We start from the raw sequence: 8,077 nt of genomic DNA on the forward strand, positions 1-8,077 counted from the left end.
TCAAGGGATTTCAAGTTGGAACCATGGGTGGGCTCTTAAACCCTTACTCAGATCGAGAGCAATACAATAAGAGACAATTTATAAACACACCTCAAACCTGCACAAAGAGAAGATATAAAATCTTCCAGAGCAATACAATATCAACCACTAAAACTTCATGGAATCACAATAGCAAGATCAATCCATTGTGTATGGACTGTTGCTACTAAAATGACAAAAGAATAAGGCAAAATCTGGAAATTGTCTTCAAAATCTATCAAACTTGCTCAAGGATATTCCAACCCGTGTAAAATCATTCAAACTTGCTCAAGGAGAATATTTCGCCTATCCCTCTATCTCTATCTCCCTCTACCACTATATCTCTCCCTCTATCTTCCTATCTCTATCTTTATCTTTCTATGTCTTCATCTCTCTCCAACTATTTATTTTTCTCCTCCATATCTATATATTCCTCTCCCCTCTCTATCTGTCTCTTTAATATCTTTGTCCTTCTCTCCATTTTCCTCTCCCCAATCTCCATCTCTATCTTCGACTCCATCTATATCTCCATCTTCTTCTCTATCTATATATCTATCTCTTTACCCATCTCTCTCACACTCTTACCCTTCTATACATACCTCTTTCTAGCCCCATCTCAAGCTCTCTTGCGTGCTTACCCTATTGCAAATATAACATGAGCCTGTTTCTAATAAAATTTGATTATCTTCTCAATTCAAAGGTTTCATTTGAGTTATGATTGAGTCCTTGTAAGTGGATGCATAGTTTATTTTAAGCTATCACCTCTCAATTAAGTCCTTTGTCGCACAAACAACATCATGACCACAAATTGACCTCATGAACTACACAAATATATCCAAAAAATAGACCAAAATTTCCCCAATTAACCTTCCACACCTCTTCAGCATACCCATTTCACACCAAAGTGCAATTGCTAGTTTATATTATTTTATTAAAATAAGAGTTCTAGTTAATATTACATAAATATAATTGCTATTTTTTATCTTTAAATATATATATATATATATATATATATATATATATTTAATTATATTTTATTATGTTCGTTATTATTTAATGTTTGAATTTTTTTCAACCTTATTTGTCATGTTTTTTTAAAGTCAGAGAGAATTTTTTGGCATTTTATTTTACTATATTTTTTTTGCGGTTGTCGTTCAGTTTCTTGTTTTGGCTACTTATCCAACAAACAGTTGAACAATTTTTGAAACTATGGTAGATAATCCGACTCGAGAACTTGTGTGAATCAAGAAAATTATTTAAAATTAAATTTGTACCTATAACTGATGAAAATATCTCAATTCATTTCTCACCAGCCCAGCAATTTCATGTGTGAAATTAGTTGACTAATTCTACAACAGTTACTCTTCTTGAGGCGGATGATGGCAACGGTTCTGTCAGCCATGAACATATTTTCCTGCAAGCTTGCAACTTTGGGGCTGAAGCTATTCTAGCTTCAAAACAGAGCTTTCGTACAGCATGTTAGTGACAGGTTAGTCAATCGCAGTCGTTAATTACAAAATCGATGGTGTAAAACGTTCGACTAACACTCGTGTTAGTCAATCCATAATGTCTTTTTGAAACCAGAATAGACACGTCCCAACTTTGTTAGGGACTACGACTATAGTACAAACCTTGTTTTTATTAAACGTCATTTTCACTCTCCAATCAATCTAGAGTGGTTGCATTTGAAGTTAAATCCAAATGACTTTGTTTAATCTCAATTAGTTATGTATAATAAAAAAAATGCCAATGTCAATATTTGATAGAAAAATTTGTAACGGCATGGAATTTAAGCTACAGAGGATTGCCTTCTGGAATGCAAAAAGTTTCACCTAAACTTGCTTTATCAGGAAACTTCACGGATTCGCTCTTTGCTTTAAAATAATTACACTGGAGATATAGCGATCATAGAATAAAACACTTGTGTTTAATCCATATGGTACTTAGCCATATTATATGAAGTACAGATTCAGGAAAATTTCAATCTTCAAGCCAATCCAAAGTGAATTGTACTTCTCCAAAAATGCCCTTTACTAGAGTCCATTAATTGTCCATGTGCCCACGAAAGTCCAACATCTAGAAACACCTAATAAACTAGACAAATAATAATGATCGTATGGCTTAGTTACAGACTACTCATAACTCATACACTAAAAAGTTAGGGTCAGAAAAGTGAATTGCGCTTCCACAATTTCAACTCTAAGATCAGGGATAGAAGAGGCTTTAGCTCGCAACCACTTTTCCCCAATATTCTGATTGCAGATAACATGTTTGAGGGAGCTTAATCCACAAACACTTTCTGGCAACCTCCTCAAATGATAACACTCTTTCATGTCAAACTCTTTCAACTTCTTGAGCTGACCTATTTCCTCAGGAAGTTTTTCCAAGCCCTCGCACAGTGAAATGTCTAGAAATTCCAGCTGCTCAAGTTTTCCAATTGATGCCAGAAGCTCTTTCAGGCCTGGTAATGCTGATAATCTTAACATCCTTAGAGAACTCATATTTCCGATATTATATGGCAACTTCTCAACCAGATGGCAGTTGGTAACAGACCATGTCTGAACAGAGGGCATATGACAGAGGGCAGGGGGCAACTCCTCCAAATCGCTGCAATGGTCCAGGCTAAATTCATGCACATTGGAGTAATTGAATGTGGACATATTTGCAAACCCTTCACATAAGCTTAGAGAAAGTTTGTCCAAGTTTTTTATCGCTTTGCTCTGTTTGGGTGCAACCAACCTCTCCAAGCGAACACTTCTGAGTTGAGGGAGTGAAGATAAGGCATCTAGACCTTTTATTGTGGCCCTCTCTGAACCCAAATTACGTACTATCAAAACTTTGAGTTTTTTCATAGTTTTCAGAAATGGAGGAAGAAAGTATTCGCTTGCAGAAAAGTGTAATACCAGAGCCTGTGTCTCCGCAAGTTTCATTTCATACCACTCATTCTCAGCCATAGAACCTGCATAAGGCAAATCACATATGCAATTGAATTAGAACATAAGAAATCTTAATATTTGTTAATAGTTCACATAGCCTGCAAATTTTGTCAGTAAGTATTTGGGCGAAATATCCCACCTGTGTGAATAGACACAATTTGAGCATTGAACTGTCTATCTCTAAGCAACTCCCATTCTCCTGATAGGCAATGCTCCTTCCTGGGCATGAGTAACCTCTTTCTGTGGACTATACTGTCCTGGCATCCCAAATACAAGGCTAAGTCTCGCATCACATCATGCTGCGAAAAGGACAGCTCAGGGGCACATCTATACGAGATTGTTGCTTGAGTTCTGATAATTGCAACAACCAAGTCAGTCCAATGTTTGAAAAAATGAGAACATAGAAATTTATATGCAAGGAAAGACATTTACCCTTGATTGCTTGATAGATTCATAAGATTTCTTCTTGCAAGTTCTAGTAATATAATATAGGCATCCTGCCACTCCATCTTCCGAACATAAACCCAAATGTCCAGCAGTGCATCAGCACAAATTTTCTTGTCCTCTGGAAATGACCCCAAGTCTAAGAAGCATTCCCTCCCAACATCATCCAAGCAATCAATACTGGTTTCCAAGCATCTAAAATCCCTTCGCTGTGATATGAGGATAGTGATTCTTCCAGGGAAAGTTTTTTCTTTGCATTCTCCCAGGCCACATGAGGTTCCCCGTACAAAGAACTTCCTACCACTTTAAGAGCAAGAGGTAAACCCTTGCATTCTTCTTGCACCTGTCAATCACAACAGTGATATTTTTATTTATTATAATTTATATTATACAATTTGAATTATAACTTTGTTGATTAAGTACTTTCAACTTCAGAGTACTATAAGTACCAGAACAATGAGAACACCCAATAATTGCAATATACCATCCCAAATAACCTCATCATTTCCTTTCACTTATGTTCTTCTTATTTTATTTTGATAAGAAACTTTGGGTTTATTCATATTTGGTAAGAAAAGATTATACCTCTATGACTAGATTTGCATCTGCCGTACTTGGAATTGATGTCTGTCCAAATGCTGACAAGCAGAAAAGTGAGAGAGCATCCTCTTTGTTCAACAATGGCAATTGATATAGCCGAGTATAGGGTTTTCTGGGGATGGTAGAACCGTCTCTGGTTGTGACAAGGGTTTTGTACACTGGAGCTTCAAATAGTAATTTCTCCAAATTAGCTCTGGACCAAACATCATCTAACACCACCAGCGTTGGCTTAGATTGCTTTAAAAGCCGTTGCTGAAGCTGTATATGTGCATCTTCCACATTCTGAAACTCAGGTACATTCCTACGAAGCATGGCCAACGATTTCTAATTTCCATGTAGATTCCCTTTCAATGCGGGTAAAGCACTCATGCTTAACCGGCACACTCGAAGCGTTGACTGCTTCGGTGTGCGGGGCCCACTCTAACCTTTGAGTTAACAATTTCCGTTCACAGCGTTACTGTTTACGGAGTTTTGGTTTCCACCGTTTCTTTCACTAACGTCCATTCCTTCCCGTCCGTTTGCTTTAAAAAATTGTCGCCGTTAACATTTGAAATTAAAACCTTCCCGCCTAGAAGTTTGAAAGCGTTGGATGGATTAAAAGAAGCGGGCACTCCCCTTGTTTCACCGCTGTTATCGAAGATTTTTGTCAGGTACAAAGATTTCTGCAGATGGGAGTTTTGAAACGGATGCGTTTATTCTGGGTCTAAAAAGACAGTACGGATTGACTAACATGCGTGTTAGTCACGCATTTTACACCGTCGATTTTGCAATTAACGTGTCACTAACACGCTGTACGAAAGATCTATTTTGGAGCTAGAATAGACACGACCTTTTGGAACAGAGTATAAGCATCCATCTAAGCATAACAAAAGGACAATTGCTGTCGGATCTTACAATAGGTAATACTCTGGTAGACATGTATCCAGAATGTGGAAGCATAGATAGGGTAGAAGAACTGTTTGACTAGATGCCTAAAAGAAATGTGGTAGCATGGCACTTGTTTGATAACAGGTTGTGCACAAAATGTGTTTCTTGAAAAGGATTCATAAAATCTCAACCAAATGCAATTGGTAGTTGTAAACCCAGACTCTGCGACTTTTGCCAGTATCTTCCCAGGTCGTGCAAAAATGAGAGCTTTACAACGTAGTATGGGTGTCCACCATGGGACGCTAGAAAGGAATTTTGTCAGACATTGTAGCTATAGCTACCTTGGTAGACATGTATGAAAAATGCATAAGCTTCGGCAATGTATGTTTACTAATTGACAGAATGATTTGAAGAATTATTTGACAGAGTGCCATGATTCCAAGATACCCAAAACGTGGAAACATAGGCAATGCACGTGCACTGTTTGACAAAATGCCTCAAAGAAATATGTCCTCATGGAACACTCTGATTGTAGGAAGAGGATGTCTTCTTAGGTTCATGGTGCGTCAAAACAATTTTTGAGAATCTTAAATATTTAAAAAAATTATCCAATATCATGAATCTAGGCTTAGTGTCACATAGAATATCAATCAAAGCAGATATATGGCATTGAAATCATTTGAGAGGAATAGTGAAATAAATGACTATAATATAGTTAAGGAGTGAGAAGCATCTAACACAAAATAATAAGGTCCAAATCTTCTTAAGCTAATCAAATGTGTGGGAAGTATCACTCCAATATAGAAATTGATTTGCATATTATGTTAAGGAATGCTCACAGAGGGTTGAATAATTGTACCAACATCAAGATTAAATGTGTTATTACTTTTGTTAGAAGTAATGAGGCCCATAACATTCAAAATTAGGATCGTCATTATAGTAGTGGGGCTACTTCCCCCTACTTTGATATTTTTTTAATCAAAATTTAGTGAATATTGAGAACTAGGTTTGATCTCTTCAATTGTGACAATTTCAACTATCTTACATCTATTTCTTATTGTGGGGTTGTAGTTAGCTTTAGCCTTTTGTGTCTCTTATTATGATATTGATAAAAAATCCATGGAGACCAATATTTTGGCTTCCTCATGTTGTATTTGTAGGTCTTCCTCATATGCCTCTATTTCATCGGACTTGTTTACTAATGATTTAGTTTCTAGTTCAAGAGGAATTTCCTTAAATTTTTCACTAAACCACGAGAGCAAGTCATTTGGTGGAAGTAGACCAACTAATTTTGGCATGATAGTTATATAATCTCCTCATTTCCTATAATATTTTTTTGTTGTGTGGATTTTTATTTGAGGATTTATTAGGCTCAACTTATTATTTTCTAACCCATTTCATAATCATTTGTACGATATTCTATTTATGTTTTTTATTTATAATGCCTACAATATTAGATTATCCTTAATTCCTATCAAATAATTTGACTTCCTTATATTAGATTCTAGTAGAATTACAGTTGATAAGGGTTTCAAAAGCTCTCTTCTTATACATACCATAGCATAAACCCTGGAATATCCCTACATAATTAGTTTATCTAAGATTTCAAAATTTCATTGAAGTGAGTTGTCAATCTACTCGAAGATTGCATAGTACCACTATTCTTTATGAACAATTTAAATTCTAACATTTCCATTGTTATTAGTAAGAGAACATGAGTTATATTAACTAAAACTTGATTTAATATAAAGGACGATTGACTAGATTAAATTTGATTCTAGAACAAGCTATGATAAAAGAAATGAATAGTAGTAGTCTGTGAACTAGTTTTTTGACTTGAGGGCATGCAAATTGTTGCATATTCCTTTTACTATTTTAAATTATGTAAACTAATTAAATATAATTTTTTAAAATTTGTTTTATATTTTAAATAAAAAATATTAGGTTATTTTTTAAAACTTGACACTTTTCTTTAATTATTGAAAAGTTCAAAAAAGATATCTCAAGAACTATTCCCTCTAGGGAATCATATTTTTTAAATTATTTTGAAAATGGTATTTGTTTAGATGAAATATGAGAGATCATCAATAAAAAATATATTGATAAAAATGAAAAATAGGAATATACAATTAAATGTAGTGGCTAAATAGCTAAGTTTGATTGAGAGAGAGAGAGAGAGAGAGAGAGAGAGAGAGAGAGAGAGAGAGAGAGAGAGAGAGAGAGAGAACTTGAAGCATTGGTAGTTAGTAGAGGAGACAACAATTTCAATGTGAAAATGGAGGAAGGAGATGTAGCAAGGGGTCAAGAAGTAGCATGCCAAAATAGAAATATAAGTGTCGTGAAAGCCTCTAAGACCCTAGTTGACAGGCACTCCCTCGGCTAGCCACTATGAGAGTGTAGGGTATGCATGAAATCTAGTAAAAAATTGCTAGCTATATTAGTCCACATAATAGTAAACATGTAAGAACTAGCAAAACAATTATTTAGCATTTCATGAGGGAATAAATCCCAAGTTGAAGATCATCCATTATATCACCATAGGAAATGACAACTTGACTATAAATAATCAATGGTAGTAGAAAATCCTAAATTTTCCCATAAGAAATTGTATTTGAGAAGTCTATATCATATACCAAATCCATATAGTTAGAGAAGAAATTAGAGAAAATACAAGTATTAAATTATCTTGGTTCCATCTTGAATATCATCACCTGAAATAGCTTTGAAGACCCTTTGTAATAGGGGCTAGTCCATACTTATGAGAGGATTGGGTGTATACAAAAGGCATGTGAACTGTTGGTTCTATTTTTTATTTAATTGTGAAATATTGAAGCAACAATAGTAAAGAGATTAGTTTTTGGTTCATATTTTTCTTGGTACCATTCACAAGTTGAGTTGATGAAAGGCATGAAAGTGTTGATAAGACATGTGAACTATTCTACATCATGCCTCAAATAAGTATAGTTTCATGAGACGCAATGATCATGTACACATGCAATAAAACTATTTAATCAAATTTCAAATCTTTTTCGCCTTATAATGCATCTTCTTGGAGTTTCACTTGATCCTTTCTTAATGGATCGAGGATGTTTATCTTGTGATACCATTAATGTCTTAGAATTATTTGATTTATATTTTATCCAAGCTTCTTAGACCTATCATGATTCTCGGGTTGGTTGTGTAGTATTTGATCTTCATTGAAGTGTATGGTT

At 35.0% G+C, this 8,077-nt stretch overlaps 1 pseudogene; it reads right to left on the reverse strand.

Moving 5' to 3' along the window:
* Positions 1-2,168: 2,168 nt before the first annotated feature.
* LOC131874955 (probable disease resistance protein At4g33300) lies at positions 2,169-4,310 on the reverse strand (annotated as a pseudogene).
* Positions 4,311-8,077: the final 3,767 nt, after the last annotated feature.

Source organism: Cryptomeria japonica, chromosome 4 (assembly GCF_030272615.1).
Source record: "Cryptomeria japonica chromosome 4, Sugi_1.0, whole genome shotgun sequence".
Classification (NCBI taxonomy): domain Eukaryota; kingdom Viridiplantae; phylum Streptophyta; class Pinopsida; order Cupressales; family Cupressaceae; genus Cryptomeria; species Cryptomeria japonica.